Source organism: Dromiciops gliroides, chromosome 2 (assembly GCF_019393635.1).
Source record: "Dromiciops gliroides isolate mDroGli1 chromosome 2, mDroGli1.pri, whole genome shotgun sequence".
NCBI lineage: Eukaryota > Metazoa > Chordata > Mammalia > Microbiotheria > Microbiotheriidae > Dromiciops > Dromiciops gliroides.
The window spans coordinates 690,694,740-690,717,136 of NC_057862.1; positions in this window are offsets into that span (position 1 = coordinate 690,694,740).

Below are 22,397 nucleotides of genomic sequence, written 5' to 3' on the forward strand. Positions count from 1 at the left end.
TAATCTAATAGAGAAGTCAATACACACCAAAAATGTACATATAAAGAGAGAAAGAGAGAAGGTAAGGAGGGAATATATATTTGTTTGCATATTGTCTCCCCCTTAGATTGTAAGCTCCTTGAGATAAGGGCCTGTCTTTTGTCTCTTTTTATATCCCCAGTACCTTATCTCAGGGCTTGGAACATAGTAGGCACTTAATAAATATTTATTGAATTGAAGTGAATTGCACAAGGTCATACAGGGAGAGGGTAGAAGAGCTGAGATATGGACTTAGATCATTTGACTCCAAACTCATCAACCTTCCCACTATATCAAACTCCCTAGAAAATTTCTTGAAAAACAAAGAGTACTGTGGACTTCCTTTCTTCTTCTTCTTTATGGTTTCTTTCTTGGTTCTGCCTCCATTCTTCTGACTATTTAAGCAACAGATACTGATGCTCTGTGTCACTAGCAGGAGCCCAACATCTGCTTTTCTCATTAGTGAGAGAGAACCATGACACCCCATGATGCTTCTTCCACATCTGCCTTGGCAGGCAAGATAAGGAGAAACTTGACTAAAGGCAATAAGGAGCTAGTGGAGGTTTCAGATCCGGGGAGTTGCCTGTTCACACTTCATGAAGCCTCCCTTTCCAGATCCAAATCCCATTAGTCTACTTTGTAAGTCTGCACATGCCTTATTTCCGCTGCTAGATAGTGATCAATCATCAAGCATTTATTAAGCACATATTGTATGCTAGGATCAGAGGTGAATACAAAGGTGAAAATAAAACAATTTCTGCTTTTTTGGAGCTTATATTAAAATGGGGAGACAATGTATATGCATGTAAGTACCATTTTCCCAAAAGTGTTAGTGCAATTTAAATAGTTTTGATAGCTTAAAATTTTTCCAAGACTTTGGGCCCACTTTGTATACAGAGAAGAGATAAAAAAATACCTACAAGACAAATTTTTTATTGGGGGGATTGGGACCTAGAGTAAATTGTGCTAAGTAGAGGAAGTATGCCTTACTTATCTCCATGTGACTCTAAGACCTTTTGCCATAGCAGGGGCTCAGTCAGCATTTCATCGTTGAATCAAGCAGTTTTACCATAGTCTTTTGTGCAGTGGATGGAGTTCTCAATGAAGAGTCAGGCAAGATTTGGGTCTGAATCCTGGCTCTGACACTTACTAGTTGTGTGAACTTTGATAAGATGTGTAACCTCTCAGCCTTTGTTTCTTCATCTGTGAAATGGGGAGTTCATTGATTTAGATCTGGAAGGAATTATATATGTCAAGTAGTCCAGCTCCCTCATCCTGTAGAGAGAGGCAGAGACCTGCCAGGTTCCCAGGAGTAATTAGCAATGGAGTCAGTCTCTGACTCCCCCAACTAAAGGAAAGTTCTTTTAGAACAATTTTTTTGGGTATCTGTTTCTCATAGCCAAGCATAGTACTTGGCACATGGTAGAGCCTTAGGATAATCCTTGTTGATTGATTGATTTCTGGTGACAACAGCCTATTCCTGGATTATAATCATCAGCTCCTCCATTTCTGAACACAAATCTACATGGTTTAGCCATTGTTCAATGCTTATTTGTCAATATATTGCTGTCTAAATTCATGAAGACATTACCCAAGGAAAATCTTTAATTTCCAATCTTGGATTTTATATGTTTCATAGACTCTATCTGAACCTAGCCACTTTCAGTCACATTAGACAGATCCAATGGTTTGTGCCTCTTATCAGCCTTGACTACGTCTCAGACAACAAACATGACTGCTGGTTTCAAGGTCTGTCTGTAGATATGTGGTGTGTTTATAATGTCATCATAGTAATGATGAAGATGATCTCATTCTTCCTATCTTTTTCCTTGGGCTTCAGATCAAATCAGTTCTAAGACATGTCATTATGCTGTTATTCCACATTTAGTGTTGTGTATACTGTTGTACCAGTGGATAAAATAGCTACTTTTAATAACTGAAAAAAAAAAGGTGATGATATCACTTCATGTTCTTTAGGTCCATTGGAGTCCTCAGTGGTCCAACTGCAGTGGTGGATGGAATGGGAACTTGCCATTCCCACACCATTTAGATTCCCTTGGCCAGGCTCCATCCAAAGCCATACTTTGAGACCTTTTTGTTCCTTAAAATTGAGAAATTTGGGGTATTTGTGGTGTTGACATCAATTGAAAATGCCATTCATAAGTTTTTATGAATCAATTTTATGTCTATCTAGGCAATTGTGGGCCACTCTTAACCTATGATAATGGTTTAATTTCAGTAGAGTTTATTGATTTAAGTATCTAAGTATCCAGGATACTTAGAGATCTGTATTTTTGAGACTTCTCTGTATGTCTGTTCATGAAAGAGAATGGGGATCTCTGATGTATAATTCTTGCCACAAGGGATTGTCTTGCTAGATATTTTCATTTTCTAGGTTGATATGTTGTTGATATGACAGTATTTCCCACTAGCTGCTCTGATTTTGCACTTGCTTAGATTTTTCTATCATCCCCCTACCTTATTCCCCCAGGACCTTCTCTCTTTCTCTCTTTATATGTACATTTTTGGTGTGTATTGACTTCTCCATTAGATTATAAGCTCCTTGAAGGTAAAAACTGTCTTTGTTGTGCATTTGCATCCCCAGTGTCTAGAATATTACTTGGGACATAATAATTAATGTATTTATTATATATAGTATTATACATATTTATAAATAAAAATAATATTATATATAATAGAAATGTTTTAAAATAAATGTTTATTGATTGACTTACTGAGCACTATTGCCACTATTTCTCACATAATCTAAATTGATCATTAAGACTTGACTCTTATAGAATAAGCTAATAATGAACTGGCACTGAACTGCTACCACAAACACATTCATGTTAAATCTATATAACTCAGGAATTTGATCAGTGATTCGCACCATATTGATGGTTTGAGCTCATGCGGATGTCACCCATAGGGGCCCTTTTGATTTCACTTTGGGATCTTAATGATTTTATAGGTTCTGTCCAGAATAAGCCACTTTCATTGACTTAAAACAGATTCAGTGTAATGGGCCTGTGAGCCTGTTATCAGTGATATGGAGTGGTTTGCTTATATCAAAAGTATTCCTGTAAGTTTTTAATTTTATTATTTTTATGCTATCAGAATATCTATCAATCTTTTTCTTTTTTGATGTGGATATGTTTATCTTTCTATAATTATGTTAGGGTGATAAATCCTATATTTTGTTAACATAAGATGGAATTTTAGAGAGGATACCTTACAAATTTATTATGGTCCATTTTGCAGTTTTGAAAGTATCACCAAGGTGTTAATTCCTTTAAACATATTCTAGCCATTGAGTTTTGAATACAGAATTTCAGAAAGTTTTTTATAACAGATGTAGCCATATCCTTCAGCACTGTGTCTTTATGATTTGTGTCATGATTTGGGCAGACACAGCATTTGTGAGTATTTTCTTCATTTACTGATTTAATGTGACCTCCAGAATCTCAGTTTCTATCACTCTTTGATATGTGTTAAGGTTTTTATGCTCTTTTGAGTCCAAAAGACATCTTGAAATCATGAGAGAAGAAATCTGTAAGATGAGGAGGCTGTTTAACTTATTTTTGGTAGAGTCAAGTATCTTTTTTTGTTTGTTTTTTGGGTGAGGCAATTGGGGTTAAGTGACTTGCCCAGGGTCACACAGCTAGTAAGTGTCAAGTGTCTGAGGCTGTGAGTCATGTATCTTTATGTCAATCATATATAATTTTTTGTGTAGGTTTCTTTAATTTGGGAGCCATACTTACTCATATTTAAGAGAGATAATGTATTTAAGAATAGGCAGAATGGTAATGAAATCAAAGTATCTCTCTGAAAATTGTCATATTTTATAGGAATTGTTACAGATATCAATCTTGATTTATTGTTATTATTGTTATCATTATTATTCTCTGAGAATGTTGGTAAACTGGAAATCCTAAAGAGAAAATAAATCAGTATCTTTACTCTTCCTTTTCCCTTCCATCTCCTTAGTCGTCCCCAGTCTCCTTTGACATGGTATGTGATTATGATGTTATCCAATATCCTAGTTAACTGATTACACAGTCTTCAGATCTCTATTGAAATGTAGCCAGTCATTATTGCTGTGAATGGGAAAAATCCAAGCTGAGTGAACTCCCAGTGAACCTCATCCAAGTGGCTCCCTTACCATGTTTGGCTTGGGTCATGCAACTATGAAAGAGGATAAGGGTTCTTTGGCCATTTATCTTCTTGGAGTTAGCAGGGTTTGATAATGTACAACCCATCATTCAATTACAGAATTTAAGTACTCAGGGGAACTGAAATTTGTAACTTTTTTTCATTCAAAATCCACAAATCTAAGAATTGGAAGAGACCTCAGAATTCATCTAACCAATTCTTATCTAATCTGGAGTATACTCTACAACATTGCATTCTTCCTACAGACTTCTCAATCACAGGAATCTCACTACCTGCAGACATAGCTTTTTCTACTTTTGGACAGCTCTTGTTGGTAGAAAGATGCCCCCTCCCTTAACATCAAACCTAAATGGATCCTCTTCGTAAATGATTCCTATTGTTCAGGGTTCTGTCAAGAAGAACCAGATTTCTTTTTTTAATTGGGGGTAGGTTTGTTTTTGTACCCCCAGTGCTTAGCACAATGCCTGGCACATAGTAGGTACTTAACTCATTGATTCTTTGATTTCATGTAAGGTGGAATTTTCTCTACTGGAGTGAGATGTCACATCCTCTTCCTGAGACAAAACTTCCAGAGTTTCTGTCTAAGTAAACCCCTCACCATCCTGGTTGCCACCCTCTGAGCACTCATTGGCTTATCTATCCCATTCCAGAATTGAGCACAGTTAGAGCTGTGGGCTGACTGGCACAGAATAGAGTCAGACCATCACCTCATTTTCCTTGGAAGGTATACCTTTGTTAATGTTTCTCAAGATCACATTTCTTGATTGTCCATTCAATCAACCCATGAAGTTTACAAAACCTCATTTCATTGGTATATGGAGATGCCAAGTCTTTTGTAGATGGTTTTCCCAGGAAAGTCATAGGACAAAAAATAGAGATATGAAGTATTTCCAATAAGCAGCTCTGCTATTTTATGGATCTGTGATTCTTAAAGTGTACTCAGCATACACATGTTGAAATATACTTGTACTCACCCACATTAGAGAAGATGACAATCAGCATGGCATAATGTATATAGTCCTAGGCTCAGGAAGACCTGGGTTCAAGAATCACCTCTGACCTTGTAACCCTGGGCAAATCACTTTCCCTCTCAATGATACACACAATTCCCTATGATAACCAAGTAGCCTTTCTTTGCCATTCCATATCAGCGAAAGTTCCCATAGGAGAGTAGTCTTTGAAAATCTTTCTACCTCCGGATCTATAATCTTATAATTCCAGAAAGATTTACTAAGCAGTTACTATGTACATGTCAGAACGGGGGACAGAAAAGACAGACCTCAAACAATCCCTACCCTCAGTTAACTTCCATTCTAGTTGGGGAAGGGCAGGGGAAAGGGAGGAGGTGCTATATGTCCACAGACCAATGATATTGAGCGTTCTCATCTTTTCTATCCTAACTTCCATTGTAGCTGTAACGTTCCAAATCTGAAATTCTCAGCTCCCTCTCACCTGCATTGCTCAATGGGCTGTCTTATGACATTCTATGTGCTAACATGTTATGTGATAATACTAGTGATGGCAAACCCAACCATCTCTACCTGAAGGTGGGATGTCCCACTGCTCTCTGTGTGCCTATGATTTTCAGTGGAGTGAAAATTAGAGACCCAAAGTGGTGCTTAATACTGTCCCAACTTTCAAAATAGGCATTTTTGAACCTGGGTCAACAACAAGTAACTTCTCATACTTTCTGATTTCCTTTCCTCCCTCCCTCTCTTTTCCCCCATCTCCCCTTCCCTCCTTCCCTCCCTTCCTCCTTCTCTCTCTCTCTCTGCCTTTGTGTCTTTGTCTCTGTTTCTTTCCCTCCTTTCTCCTCCTCCTCCTATGGCTGACCTAATTCTGTCTTTGTGCCCTACCAATCATTCTCCCCTCATCTTTCTTCATTCTGCATCTGTCTCAAGGAACAGAAGCAAACTGACTGATTGAGGGATCTTATCCTAGAGAGGATCTCAATGTAACTATTTTATTTTTGCGGGTCAGGCTTAAAGGTGCACAGAGCTGAGAGTTTAGGAGGGATTAAAAATACCTGTACAACTGAATTGTGCTTTCTTTATCCTCCCTGAACATTGCCTAGCATAGTGTTAGTGACACAGGAGGTACTAAGCAGGTGAAGAAGCTGCAGATTCTTATTTCTCTTCAAGACTGGTGATCATTATCATCATTGACATTTATGTGACATTTACAGATTAGAATTGACCTCCCTCCCTTCCTTCCTCTCCCCCTTCCTTCCTTCCTTCCTTCCTTCCTTCCTTCCTTCCTTCCTTCCTTCCTTCCTTCCTTCCTTCCTTCCTTCCTTCCTTCCTTCCTTCCTTCCTTCCTTCCTTCCTTCCTTCCTTCCTTCTCTCTTTTCCTTCCTCCCTTTTTCCCTTTGTCCCTTCCCTCCTCCATGTTTCATACTCCTAGACCACCATGCTAGACACTGAGGGCTACACCAAGTGGAAAGCTTCAACACCAAACAAAGAGAAAAGTATCACAGAATCTTAGGGGAGAGATGCATAAGAAAAGGACAAAACAAAGCATTCTGTGAGCTCCAGGGCAGGGGGAGGGGGAACTTTGTTATTGGGGGTGGTTCAGAAGGTTTCTAGAGGATATGACATTTTATTAGGACTTTACCTGATTAAGGGGGGGCGGGGGATAAAGCAGATGCAAAAGTAGGTGAGGGCTTTAGAAGGATTAAAGACTAAAGCTTAGAGCTGGGAGGAACCCTGGAGATCTTTTAGTCCAATCCTCTTAGTCTAGAGGGGAGTAAACAGAGATCAAGAATTGGGCAATGGCCCTGGGGTTTGAGCCCAAGTTTCCTAATTGCAGGGCCAGTGTTCTTTCTAATACACTGAGCTGAGGCATCAAGGCGAGGGTGTCCCTGGCATGGGAAGAAGACAGCACAATCCAGGTCTGTTTGGCTTGGTTTAGAGTCACCTTCTTGCCTTTCACCAAACATGACATCTATATGACTTTGCCTAGGCTGCCTCCTATGCTGGCATTGACTTCCCTCCCTCCCTCCACCTCCAAGAATCCTTTGTTCCCTTCAAAGTTCACCTGGTCCCTCCAGCTGCTAGTGCCCCTTTCAATTACTCTGTGCTTACTCTGCTTACATGCATATGCATATGTATATACATATGCATATACATATGTGTCTGTGGAATATATATATGTATATATAAATATATATCTCATATGTATGGAATATAATTTGCATCTAATTTTATAAGATATGTCCCCTTTCACATATGAGCAGTTGTATTGTGGAAAGGGGCAGAAAAAGAAAATTTCTATGAGGAAAATGGATAAAATAAACTTAGGGAGTTTATATGATCCCTGATATAAAATATTCCAAGGACCACATAATTAACTGCCCTTCAGAGGAGTGTGATAACAAGGGCTGATTGAAAGTATAGGGATGACTGGGTGACAACTGCTATAGGTCACGATATAGGGACTGTTTTTAGAGTTTTAAAGGTTATAACTAACAATTGGAAATCAAATAATCAGAGACTTGGGGAAGGTTATATGAGGATTGTTGCGTTCATACCTCAGAGAAAGGTGCCATCCTTGGGTTTTACCACTCTGGATTGAAAGGGAGAGTGAGAAGGGAAAGAGAGGCTTTGCATCTTTTTTCTGTGTGTGTGAGCTTTTTTTTCTATGAGAAGAGAGCTGATTGCAGAAAGAATAATCCCTTGCTATTTGCAGATCCAAAGAGCCTGGTAGTCCTCTGGCTTATAGGACCTGCCTTTCATTGAAAGAACATAAGACTTTTCCTCAGTACCGTGATGAAAGTGGCTGTGAGTGAAAAGAGCTGCATCAGCTTGTGAGCAGGGAAGTAGTGCCTTTTGCCTTCAGTACCGAGATAAGCAGAAGGGAAGCAGCCAACTTAGAGGTTTTTTGTGGTGCAGATTGTTCTCAAAGGACCAAGAACTTCAAGGCATAGGGTCCAGAGTTGTGGGCTGCCCCCAGGCACACATGACTTACCCCACTCATGTGCCTCCCTGATAGGTTTCTGTAAGTGTGTATTCACTCTCCTCACAAATACTGTACTCATTGGTAGAAGAATATGATTCAGGCTTATGGTCAGACTTATCGTATTCTTCTTACTATTATGTGAGTCCTCTATTGACCTTATACCTATTCTTGCTTTTGCCTTTAGTAAATGTTGTGATTATTATTGCTTTCCTCTTATTCAATAAATGTTTGAGAATTAAGAGTGTCATGATGACAGATTTTGTATTAATGGGAAACAACTGCAGGGCCTCAGGAGTAATGTGAGTGTCTGCCCCCATACCAGGGTTATCCTGAGTGCTCTGAGAGAAATAGTAAGCTGTGTCCATGTGCTCATACAGTGTGTCCATCCTACTACTCTGGGAAAACCAACAAAGAAACAAAGAAACACACACAAACACTCACCATAAAGAAAGCAAACAACCTAAAAGAAGCAAGCAAAACAAAAGTCTAGACCTGCCAGACTGAAGACAGACTGGGGCAAATAAACTAGTCCAGAAAGAAAGAGGGCATGGGTTCCACATGCTGCTGACACCCTCCCCACTTCCTGAGTGGGTGGGTCTTATCTTTGTCCAAGGTGCTTTCCCCGAGTCCTTTAGGGTCTGGACTCATTTGTTTGCTTTGGATTCTGATCCTCAATACTAACAATGTGTCTGACACATAAAAAGGGTTTAATAAATACTCATTCCACGAAGGAGCAAATAGTGAATCTATGGCACACAGAATATGTGGAGGGAAGTAATGACAGAAAGCTAACCACAGCCCTGTGAGCAAAGCTGGCCAACTCTCATGTGCCACCATTTTATAGAAGAAACCAAATCCTAGAGCCGGTAAGAGTTTTTCCCAAGCTCACACAGGTAAGCAAGCCTTGGAGCTGGGAGTAAAATCCCATGCCATCTGCATGGCACTATTCTCTCCATTGGACTGTGCTAAAGAAAAAAAACAATTTCCAAATCTGCCTCTATGATAACTGCAGGAGCTGAGATGTCCTCAGTGAGAGAATTTCCTTTGTTCACACAGGTAACTGATCAGCCAAGTTTGGAAGAATTGGAACACAGCCTCAGAGTCCAGCTCTCCATCACCCCCACCATGCTGCTTCTGCCAATGTAGTGCCAGTCTGGTAAATGACAGAGCTAGGAGCTCATGGGCTGGAACTGAGGACAAGTCTGGCTTCTCCATCAAGATCCTTAAGGACTTTGAAGAAATGTCTTCTAAATCTCTCTCTCTGTCTCTGTCTCTGTCTCTGTCTCTGTCTCTGTCTCTGTCTCTGTCTCTGTCTCTATCTCTATCTCTTTCTCTCTGTCCTCCATGTCTCTCTTTCTATCTGTCCTATATCTCTGCCTCTTTCTCTCTCCCTTTCTGTTTCTCTATTTGTCTGTCTCTGTTTGTCTGACTCTTTGTTTCTCTCTCTCCCACTTCTCCCTGTTTCTGTCTCCTCTCTTTCATCCTTTCTCCTGTTTTGCACTTTCTCTCTCTGACTCTGTGTCTGTCTGTCTGAATCTCCATCTCATTCTCTCTGTCTCTTTCTTGTATAGACCTGCAATTTCAATAGTGCAAATAGCTCCCAGTGTGGAAAAATCCCTCTACCTATTCAGATCAGTAACTACCTATATCTTATAGTCTCCGAATATTGCGGGAATACTGAGTATGACACGAAGTCACTTGCTTGGGTTCTCAAAGCCCTTATGAGCCTTGGGATAGAACTGGACCTAGATCTTCCTGAACACCAAGTCAGCCCTCCATTCACTACAGCATCCAGCCTGCATAATTCTATGCATGTGTGTATAATCTACTGCCACTGGTGTCCTCGCAGCTCTTTGAGCAGGGCACTCCATCTCTGACCTTCATGCTTTTCAATGGGATGTTCACTGTCTGCAATGCCCACCCCTTTGTTTCTGTTTTCTGGCTTCAGCTTCCTTCAAGACCTGGGATGAGGGGGAGAGAGGCTTCCTCTGCCCCCTCCAGCAGGAGGCCTTTCTCTGTGCTTGTCTCTTATCTCCCTCCGCACCCCAATTCCCCCCACCCCCTGCCAGTGCCTACCCTCTGAGAGCACCTTCTATTTACCTTGTCACTTGTTTGCATGTTGTCTCCCCATTAGTATTCTCTTGGAGGACAATTTGTATCCCCAATGCTTAGCACAGTACCTAGCATACAATAAGCACTTAATAAATGCTTATTTATTAAATAATTGAATGACTTGTTGATTCTTTAAGTGTACTTCATCTATTTTTGGGGAGGAAAGATTTCTTTGTTCACACATGAGGAAATGTAACTGGGGTAAGACAAAATCCAACTGCATCACTTCGCCTAGTAAAACCGCTCTGTATTCAGTACCCTTATAAGTCATAATTAGTAGCTCCCCACCCCCATCCCTTGGCTTTGTGCCAGAGGAAGATTTACTTCTCAAGTCTGACAGAAGGCAAAAATGCCACTTGTTGGGATGGAATGCCTTGAACTGCAGTGACCCCATAAGCCCCTTTCAGGGGCACCAGAGAAGCTGGGAGTTAATCTGCCGTTCAGAGCCTTGCCCACCAGAGCATTGCCGCTCTTGTGTTCTGGGGAGAGCTCAGCTCCCAGGCTGGACAAAATATCCCATAAGTGCCCTGTAATTATAGGGACTAAGCCACTGCTAACAAGAGACAGGCCTGGAGCGCTGCTCTCATTTAATCTCCATGGTAACTGCTGTCTGCAGCTGAAATCTATCCCTTCATCCCCCTTCCATCTTGTTTCATCCTCTTTCTATTTGGAGGGAACTAGGACTTATGAATTCTTTGACAATGGCAGAAGGGGGGTGGTGTTAATAGAGCTGGCTGTCAGCCCCTATTCTCTCTCCCTCGGGAGGGAGCCTCCTTCTGTTTCAGAGAGAGGAAGAGCGGGGAGAGGAGCAGAGGAGGAAGTCCGGAGCAAAGCATCCCTGTGTCCCTGACTCTCCCCCTTCCTTCCCCCCTTCACCCCAGCGGCATCAGGGGATTCACCGTCTGACAGCTTCATTGCTGCAGGTTGATGTCTATGGAGAAAAGGGGGCAAGATGAGTTTGCCTTTCTCTAAGTACTCAGTGTATTCTGGGGATCCGGCGAGATAACACACTTTGCAAAAATTGAAATGCTATAGAAAAGCTTGCTGCTCTTTGGTGTTCTGTTGGCCTCGGCATGAGAACCCATCTGAAAATTATTTCCCTGGGCCAGTGTTTGCTATGAAAAGAATCAGGGACGGGGTGAGTGGAGGGGGAAGAGAAGAAAGCAGGGCATTTGTTTCAGTGTTTGGGGATGTGGCACACTTAATCCCCAAGCAGATGGGCCCTGCCCACCAGGCATTCACAAGGAGAATACAGGTCAGCACGGACACACACAGGAAGCAAATGAGGGCCCCCTGTCTGCAGGGAGAAGCAGGGAAAGGGGAGGCATGCTTCATGGGGCTTGGGGGACACTTGCAATCACAGGATGTGGGGCCTCAGTACACAGAATGTCAGGGCTATGAGGACATGGAAGATGAAATGTCAGAGCCTGAGGGGAGCAGAGAGCATGCAATGAAGAGCAGCAGATTTGGGAGGGTGTTAGAACAGAGAAGGTCAGAACTGGGAGGAACCTTAGAACATTGAAGGTCAGAGATGGGATGTGACCTAGAACAAATACCATCAGAGATAAGAGGGGCCTCAGGAAAGAGCAGAAAATATCAGGTTTATGTTGGGCCCTGCAGAGTAGCTTGTCCAATAAATTAGATTTTCGAAAGTGGAAACTCATTAGGTTTATGGGACAGAACCACCTTATTGTTTCCCCCTTTCTGGCAGGCCTTACATGGATGTGTGCGTGTGTTCCTGCATGTGTGCACTTGCATGTATGTGTGTGCACACACCTGTGAAGGATCTGTTTGAGCTAGAAGGGACCTTCTAAATAACAGTTCCTCATTTTAGATGATTTCTTTTTTTATATTTAAAATTTTATTTTCCCAAATTACATGTAAAATACAAATTTTGACATCAATTAAAAAAAAACTCTGTTTCAAATTCTTTTCCTCCCTCCCTCCTTATCCCTCCCCAGAGAACTCAAGCAATTTAATATAAGCTATACATGAGCAGTCATGCAAAACATTTCCACCTTAGCCAGGTTCTGAAAGAAAACAGACAAAAACAAAACTTCAGATAAAGGAACTAACCAAAAAAATATGCTTCAATCTGTATTTAGATACCATCAGTTCTCTCTCTGTAAATGGATTGCATTTTTCATAAGACCTTCAGAGTTGTCTTGGATCATTGCATTGCTTAAAATAACCAAGTTATTCACAGCAGATCATCTCACAATACTGCTGTTATTTTGAGGTTGATTATTGCAACAATAGTAATAGATAACATTTATATAGTCCTTTATACCTGACAAAGGATTTTCTTCACAATAGCTCAGCAAAGTAAGTACCATATGTTTTGTCATCATCGTCCTCAATCAATCCTTCTCCTCATCAATCAATTCTCATCTTCATCATTCAATCCTCCTCATCAATCAATCAATCCTAATCTTCCTCCAATCATCATCAGTCCATCCATCCATCCATCCATCCTCATCATCATCTTACATGGTTCTTGCCTCTGCTTCAAAATTTTTTTCAGTTACTATTGTTAATTGTTTCCATCCATCCTATTACCTCCCAATGATATTTACTCTCTTTTCTATCTCCTTTTACCCTATCCCTCCTCAAAAGTGTTTTAATTCTGACAACCCCCTTCCCCACTCTGCCCTCCCTTCTTTCACCCCTCCTCCCTTATCCCCTTCCCCTTCTAATTTCCTGCAGGGTTAGATACATTACTCCACTCAATTGAGTGTGTATGTTATCCCCTCCTTGAGCCAATTCTGATGAGTGTTAGGCTCATTCACTCCTCCCTCATCTCTCCTCCCACTCCATAAGGTCAATCTCTTTGGCATGCTCTGCCTGGGCAAGGATCTGTGTAGGTGAGACTGTGGGGCTGGGCTCCACTCCCAACTGGTACAGCAGACCCTTCCTACCAAACTTCTAAGCCATCTTCTCAGATTATTTCTTTATTGAGAAAATTGAGCCCATTCTCGACGAGCTCCTTTGTCTCCGTCTTCATCTCACAATTACTTGATTGATTGCCTATTTTCTCCTCTTTTACTCAAGTCAGTGATAATGGGATAGTTCATGTCCTTGCCATGGTCACCTCCTACATACATACACATGTACACATACATACATAACTGTGTGTATGTATTTGTGTACATATGTATATGTACACACACATTAATCCATATCTGTGTCCATAGACAGTCTCCTCGATCCCATTCCCTCCTGTTTGCTCTGGCAGATTATTCCCTCATTGATGTCATTTTTCACTTTCTCCCTACACACTGCTTCTTTCACTCTGTCTTCAGAACAGACCATATTTCATCCATATTAAAAAACAAAAAGCCAAGGAACAAACCCTTCCCTAGAATCTAGCATTGCCTCAAGTTTCATCCCATCTCTTTCCTCTCTTTGACTAAACAAGCTCTGGAAAAAGCTTTCCACACTTGCTGCCTCAGTTTCACTTTACTTTCCCTCACTCATGAACCCTTCACCATTTGGCTTCTAACCTCCTCATTTAACTGACCCCCAGAACAATACACCCAGACTCAGTCTCTCTCCTGAGCTCTTTCTAGTGTGTCAGCATTGCTTTTCTTGACAATCCTAACTGGATGTTGCAACTCAGCACATTCAAGTTAGATCTCATTAAACTTTCACCCAAATACATCTGTTTACCAAGCTTGTATTTTTTTCTTTTGTTCCGAGGTGCCACTATTGTTCATGCATCCTACTTTCAGAACTTTGGTCTTATCCTTGCTGGTTTATTTCCCCTCAGTCCAGTTTTCCAGTCAGCTGCAAATCCTGGAATTTCCATCACCTCAACTAGTGCCACTGAGATTGTCTCTCTCCTTATACAGATTAAATAGAAACACCTTGGTTGGGTTTATAAAGGTCCCAATAGCCTGGAGCTGATCTGTCTTTCTGCTCTCAATATACATTGGTCTCCTTCCTATGGCTCAGACAAATGGGCTTCCTCTGGTCCTAGTGTACTTGGGCTCCATTTCCTGTCTCAGTGTCTTTGTCCTGGCAGGGTTCCCCTCTTCACCTCCTACTTACTGGATCCCTCACTTCCTTCAAGACTCGGTTCAAGTACAGCCTTCTCCATGAAGCCCTTCCTGATAATCTTAACTATAAGTGACCTTCCTCCTAGACCACTTTGTATCCAATGGCTGGCTATTTTATTTTGCTCAGCTCTGCTCCCACTGTGCTTCTGAAGGCTCTTGTCCACCCTGAGGTATTGGAAATTACTTGGGAGCAGGTATTGTCTCCCCTTCCCCCCTCTATAGTCTTCACTTTCTGTGTTTCTTAACATCAGCATTAATATGCCCGTTATGGAGATGCCCTGAAGTACAGTCCCCTGATTGGTCAGGCTCCAGTGAGGAGAACACCATGCCAGGGTCACTTCACTCCCACTCTACTTCTCCATTTCTCCCTCCCCTTTCCAGCTCTTTTCATGTGACTTCTCCCCTCTTAGAAGGTAAACTCTCTGAGGGCAGGGATCAGCTCTTTATGTTTATACCCCAGTGTTTAACACAGTGTCAAGCACATAGTATATTTTAAATGCCTGCTCCGTCTATCATCTATCATCTGTCTGTCTATCTACATCATCATCGTCATTATTATAATAATCATCATTATTTTCTCTCTCTCCTAGAAACCTAGTATCATTGCCTGGCATACAGAAGGCACTTCACTAATATTTCTTTATTGATTGATTTTATAGATGCATAGACTAACACCATGAAAATCATGAGATTATGGATTTGTAAATAGAAGGACATCAGCATCACCCCAACAAAATTAACTTGTGTTTATATATACATCCATGGCATATACTAATCCGTGCACATGTTCTCTCCCTCCTGCAGACCGTAAGCTTCTTCTAACCTGCTCCATTGCCAAGGGATGAGTGATGGCCTCCATTGCCTGGCAGCAAGAAGCCTTTGCCAGTTCCTTTCAATTCCACTATCTTCCCTTTGAGATGCTCTTCAGTTTATGCAGAGTGTATCTTGTTTGTAAATAGTTATTTGGATGTTATTTTCTCTATTAGAATAGCAGCTACTTCAGTTCAAGGACTGCATTTCTTCCTTTCTTCATTCCCCAGTGTTTAGCATGGTGCCTAGCACATAGGAGGTCTTGTTAAATATTTGTTGACTTCACTTCCTAAAAAGCAAGGATTCTTTCACTGTTGTCTTTGTGTTCTCATCAAACAAAATACCTGGCACCCAGTAGGTGCTTAATAAATGCTTGTAGATTGTTTGACTTTACCACCTTCATTTTATAAGGAGGAAAGTGATAGTGAGAGATTTTAGCTAACTTTCTCAAGGCCATGCAAATACTCGCAGCACCAAAATTTATATCTAGGACTCCCAACACCCAAATCAGGATTCCTTCCACTTTGTCCCAAGGCCAAAAGGCACAGTTTGAGAGTAACCATCCTCTTTTTTAGCATCCACTGTTGTCTCCCTCTAGTGTTTCCAGGCCTTTTTTGGGCTCTAGAAGCAAAATGAACAAGACCTACGTTTGGACAAGGTCTACCAAAGTGGAGGTGGTTTAGGTGATGGCTGGTTACACATGTCAGAAGACCATCTTGGCTGCCTCCCAGGAAGATCACAAAGAGGTCCCCTGCAAGACTCGGTATTATGTTCAGCCATTGGTGACTCTGGAAGTTCTAGGTGCCTCTGGTCTGATTCTTCAGGGAGAGAACTCACATGGCTCAATCATGGAATTTGGTGCTCATAGGCCTAGTCCAAGCAGGCACTGTGATAAGCACCGGGGATAAAAGAAAGGTAAAGATTTGATTGCTCAGGCACTCAAGGATCTAACATTCTAATGGGGGAAATAGCCTGCAAACAGATACGCACAACACAAACTGGGGGACTCTCAAAGGGAAAATACTGGCATGGAGCAGAACTGGGAAGCACCCAGGTGAAGAACGCATGCTTTTATTGCTTCTCTTCTTAGGAAGCATTTTTATCTGATTAAGCATTTATGATTCTCCACAGCAACACCAGGGCTAGGGTTCAGATCCCAGCTTTGTCACTTTCTAGGTCTGTGACTTTGGGCAAATCCCTTCTCGCCTCAGTATCATCCTTTTACAATGTAGGGGGTGGCACTAGAAGGCCTCTAGGCCCCTTCCTCATATCTATGGCTATTTGATGGAAATATTCTTCCCACTTTTTAGACGTGGAAGCCAGGCTCTGGGGTAGGAAGGGACTCACTTGTCTGTGGTCACACAGATCGCTGGGGAAGGCATCATTCCACGATTATTTCTCCCAGTTCCCCATCCAGGGTGCTTTCTCCCATCGGGTGCCATTGAAGTGTTTCGAGACACGTCTCAGGTGAGGTTAATGGTGCTTGATCTCCCTTAAAGTTAGCTGGAGAACTAGGCAATGGGACTTATCATGTGCTACTTCAGGGAATGCATTACCAAGGTGAATGGGAGTCAGGAGGGTGGCTCCTTGCTTTTTGATGTATGACCTTGAGCAAAGTCATTCCCCCTCATTATACTTAATCATAATTTAAGGAACATCCTTCACCCAGGGTAGGGGTGCAATGTGAGTGCTATTGCTTGTTGCTGCTGATGCTGTTGTTAATGCTGTGGTTATTTACCCGGGGTGGGCCTAGACTTGTGATTTCGTTGTTAGGAAATCCCAGTATGTAAATTCCCTCCAAGCATACAAATCAATAGCTCATCTGGGGCTTAGTCTAAAATGATTCACTGGAGGCAATGAGAGATGAAATGACTTATGGGTACACAGAGTCGGGACATGAACCTGGGTCTTCTTAACTCCAAGAATGGCCCTGCGTGCTCCGGGTCATTCTCTAGCTCTTGCATGTCCGACCAAAGAATCCATATATCCAAGGGTAGCTTCGGCTGTGCAGGAAACATACTTCCTCCGCCGCATCTTTGCTGAGCAGGCCTGTGCTCGTGCCTGGGTCTGTCCCTTTGGAAACATGCATGGGCACAGACACATCCACACATGCACAGTACGCATTTGCCAATGACAGGGCCCATTTCAGTACAATCAGAAATGAGATGGCAAGAAAGGCACTGCCAATTCATATTAGGAGACATTAAGAATCACCCCTCACACTTTGGTGCAGACATTCCCATCAGCTCCATGCTGTTGGCCAATGCACTTTCTGGTTTGTATTTCTGCCATGGAAAAGCACAGATTCATCCTCCTGAAAGAGCCCCAGGATGCGCTCCTTTGAACAGTTAAAGGCACTGCATTGACATGCAGGCATTGTCTGCACCTCCTGCTTCCAGTCCTGGGGGAGACCCTGGGCTCCAGGCTCTCAGGACTGGTGAGTCATTCAGTGGAGCCTCTGAGAAAGGAAAGGGAGGAGATTCAAGTCAGTCCCCAAATCACCAGAGGGCCCTGAACACAGAGAAGAAAGGCAGCTAGGGAAGCTCCCGGCTTCAGCCGAGCCACCTTTTCCTTAATGTCTGGATTGGGGAAAGAAGAGCTTTTCTGAAAGATGACATCGCATGTCGACATGCCATTTGAATTAGCCTGGCATCAAATAAACAGCAAATCCCATTTATTTGGGGCAGCTTTAGCTATCTCTGGGCAAGGAGTATTTTAGAGCAACACAGGAGAGGCCTTGGCTCCTGCAGAAGATGGGAACTGACAGGCTGCTTCTGCTGCAATGTCCAGCATAAAGCCAGGGGGCAGCTGCCCTTAATTTTGGGCCGAAGAGCAAATCCCCCAAGAGTACTCATTAAAGGATGACTTTGGGGAGGCATTCAAATTGCCAACATTCAGCTGGAAAGAGAATGATTTGTTTATCTGATATCTAGAATTTGAGGAGACCCCAGACATCACCTATTTGAGTCCCTGTCATTTTACAGAGAAGGAAACTGAAGTTGGAAGAGGAAGTGACTCCAAATTTCCAATCATATTTCATTAGGTGAGGAAAGGAAGGGGGAATGGGGAAGGGGATAAGACTTTATATAGTGCTTTGAGGTGACATTTCTTACTTCCTGTGTGACCTTTGGAAAGATTCTGGACAATAGATGATGAGTTGTTTGAACAAGACACCCTATGATCTCCCTTCCAGATTGCTGAGGCTACCTACAATCTGAAATCCCAATAGCACAGGCTAGTTGGGTCTTCAGAATGTGGCTGCTACTGGCCTCTGCAGGGCTCTATGGGTAGCCCTGAAGGGCTGGGGACATCTTTTCTGGTGTTTGAGTTCCTGTGCCCCCATTGGTGGACTTCTTACATTGATATTGGCTGTCAGTCGAGACTAATTAGTCAGCTAGGCTTATTTAGCTTTTAGGCTTCTTTACTGAGGTGATACAGTAAGAAAAGTTAGAATAAAAAAATCCACCCACCCCCAAAGTCTGTGACACACTTGCTCACAGGTACATGCAGACACCAGTGAAAAGCGAGCTTAATGTAGCAAGAGGGTAACTCGTAACTTTTAGAAGTCCTTTTTCTGAAGTCCTCAGCAGCTTCCCCTTTGGTATGTTGATTCTAGGTCTCCTCTGTCCTTGGCACCTAAGACAGACATGGTACCAGGTATTGCTATGCCAGGAATGCTCCTAGGACATGAAATCTTCCCCTTTCTAGAGTTCACAAGCGTGTCCTCCACCATCGTGGGGGAAGGAAATAGACTGAGGTGCTCTCTCCATTTGCTCCAAAGTAATTCCTTCTCAGGGGTTTCCCCCCCTAAGCTTCTAGATGCTTGAATCTTCCATCCCAACCAGCTTTTTTGTTTTATACAGATCCAAGAGGGCATGACCAATTTCTTGAACAGACTCCCTATCACACAACCATTCAAAGCTTGTTAACACCTGAACAACAGGGTGTGTTCTCACGTGATAAATGTATTAACAAATGGGATGGGGGGGTAATTTCTAACTCACCATGACACAAGATAATAATGGATGTTCCTTGGGCACTTTAAACTCTATAATGTTTGCACATACATAATCACATTTGTGCCTATTTCCAATGCTATAATGTTGTGATTGTGTGATTCCTTTGAGGAGGACCCCAACATTCAGTGGAAAGGGTAAGGATTAAGGAGAATAAGAAACGCTTAGTGAGACCTTGGAGGAGTCACTTAATATCCATGGGAATCTTTTCTCATCTGTAAGACCATGATGGTTAAAATGGATTATCTTTTTGGTCCCTCTCAGATGGAATCCTATGAAATTCTCACCATGCTGAATATTAGTCCTAATAGCTGGTAGAGCCCGGTTTGCGAGCCACTTAACAAACATACACTGTCTTACATTTATTCTCTCTAAATTCTTTGTTCATCTCTTTTGACTATTTATATACCTAGGACTTATTCTCAGTGTTATATATTTGTGTTGTGTCACTTCCATATACATTTTATATGTGACATTTTAATCAGTGATTTTTAATGTATTTTCCCATCTACCATTTCTCGTCTAGTTATACCTTCACTGATTGTATTCAGGAAAAATATTTAAAAAAAAATCTTTTCTGACAAAATTGTTCTCTTTTTTCTTTTATCATTCCCTTCACTTTTGTTTAGCCATACACATGAATGGTACCTGATTTTGTTTTTTCTTATTTGAAATATTGTGGTACATATTCAGGTCACATACCAATTTTAAGATTATTGGGGTAGATGGTATAAGATATTGGTCAAAGCCTAATTTCTGCTAAACCTCTTTTCAGTTTCCATAGTATTTCCTGTTTAAAACAACAATAACAACAAAAATGGGGTAAGGGAGGAGAGGAGTTTTTCATCCAGTAACTTATATCCGGGGTTTTATCAAAATCTGGACTATAGATACTCTTTCTTATTTGTCTGGTCTGTCTAATTGATCTACTTTTCTCTTTTGTTTTGTATTTATCCAATGTTGTTATTCAGTTGTTCAGTCATTTCGGACTCTTCATGACCCTGTAGACCACACTGTCCATGGAGTTTTCTAGGCAAAGATCTTGGAGTGGCTTGACATTTCCTTTTCAGGTGGATTAAGGCAAACAGAGGTTAAGTGACTTGCCCAGGGTCACACAGTTAGTAAGATTCTGAGGCTGGATTATTAACTCATTTCATTCTGACTCCAGACCCAGCACTCTCTTCACTGAGCCACCTAACTTCCTTTTCAACAATACAAAGTAATTTCAGTGAAGAATACTTCATGATATAGTTTTAAATCTAGCAATGCTACATTTTCTTCATTCATTTTTGTTTTTCTTTATTTCTTTTGAGATTCTAGAGGTTGAGTTCTTCCAGATAATTTATTAATATTTTATCCAGTTCTATAAATTTTGCCATTAGAAATTCGGTTGCTATTACACTAAACTTGTCAATAATTTGAAGGAGTATTGACATTGTAGTACGATGGCAAAGTCCAGCAATGAGCAGTGGATATTGCTCCAATTATTTGTCTCCTTTCATTTCCATAGAATATTTTGTAGGTCTATTTATATGAATCTCCTATTTCATTTTGTTAGGAAAACTCCCAGAGGTGTTATATATTTTGAACTTGTTTTGAACAGAATTCATCTCATTATTATTATTTGATCTTGACTTTTGCTAGCTCTTCATAGAAACACTGATGATTTTAAGCTAATACTATTTTTGTTTTGTTTTGTTTTTGTTTTGTTTTTTTTTGTTGTTTTTGCAGGGCAATGAGGGTTAAGTGACTTGCCCAGGGTCACACAGCTAGTTAAGTGTCAAGTGTCTGAGGCTGGACTTGAACTCAGGTCCTCCTGAATCCAAGGCCAGTGCTTTATCCACTGTGCCACCTAGCTGCCCCCTAAGCTAATACTATTACCCACCTCAATTGGCTTCCTTACTAGCAACCTTCTTGGATTTCCTAAGACAAATGAAGATCAGCCCACCTCTTCTATGCTGCTGCTGCTGCTGCCGCCGCCGCCTTTCACTTTGTGCTTGTTCCTTATTGTGGTAATCAGCCCATTTTTAGCAGTTTATCAAATAATTTGAGGTAGAGAAAACATCCTTGCATTACCTGTGTTTGTTCTGAGGAAGTGGCTCATGTTTTCATTGTAAACAGTCTTTGCATTTGGTTTAAATATGTGCTTCTCATCTTCCTACAGAAGGAACCTTTCATCCTATTACAGAAGGGTTTTTAACACAAACAGGAACATGCTTTGCAAAAGGCATTTTCTGCATCTGTGAAACTAATTTTGTGTCACGTCAAGTCAAGCCCATGAACATTGGTGAAGCAATCACTCCATGCCGGGCACTCTGCTCAGCTGTAAGGGTTCAAAGAAAGGCCAAAGTCAGACTCTGATCTTGGGGAGCTCACAGTCTAATGAGGGGAGTAGGGGCAACATGCAAACAAGCTTTGGAAAGGACAAATGGGGGATAATACGCTAAAATAGTTTCTTATGGAAGGAGAGATTTTTGCTGAGACTTGAAGGAAATCAAGGAAGGCAGGAGGAAGAGATGGGGAGGAAGGAGTTCTAGGCGTGGAGGGTGTATCCTGGGCAAGAAGCAGCTGAGAGGCCTGTGCCACTGATTCACAGGGTATATGTGGAGGAGTAAGGTGTAAGAAGACTGGAAACGTAAGAAGGGGCCAGGTTATGAAGAATAATAGGTGAAATTGATATAGCACCTTAAGGTTTGCAAAGTACTTTATAAATATTTTTTCATTTGACCTTCACAACAACTCTTGGAAGTAAGTGCTACTATTACCCTTATTTTACAGGTGAGGAAACTGAGGCAGATAGTAGTTAAGTGATTTGCCCAGAGTTACACAACTATTAAGTGCCTAAGGCAGGATTTGAACTGAGGTCTTTTTGACTATAGGGCAAATACTCTATCCACTGTAGCACCTAGCTAACTTTATGAAGGACTTTAAAACTAAACTGAGGACTTTATATTTGATCTGGGACATAAGGGAGCTTTAGGAAGAGCAGGTTTAGAGGAGGGTGGAAAGAGAGACCAACCAATAGGCTGTTGCAATAGTCCAGGGGTGAGGTGATGAAAGCCTGTGCCAGGAACTTGGCAGTGCTGGGGGCAGGAAGAGAAGGGGGCATATGCAAGAGACCTTGCTAGGGTAGAAGCAAGAAGACATGGCAACTGATTGGATATGGAGGGTGGGTTCTGCTACATTTTTACTCAAATTATACTAATTGTTTTCCTAACACTGAACAAACTTTAATTCCTATCATGAAGCAAAC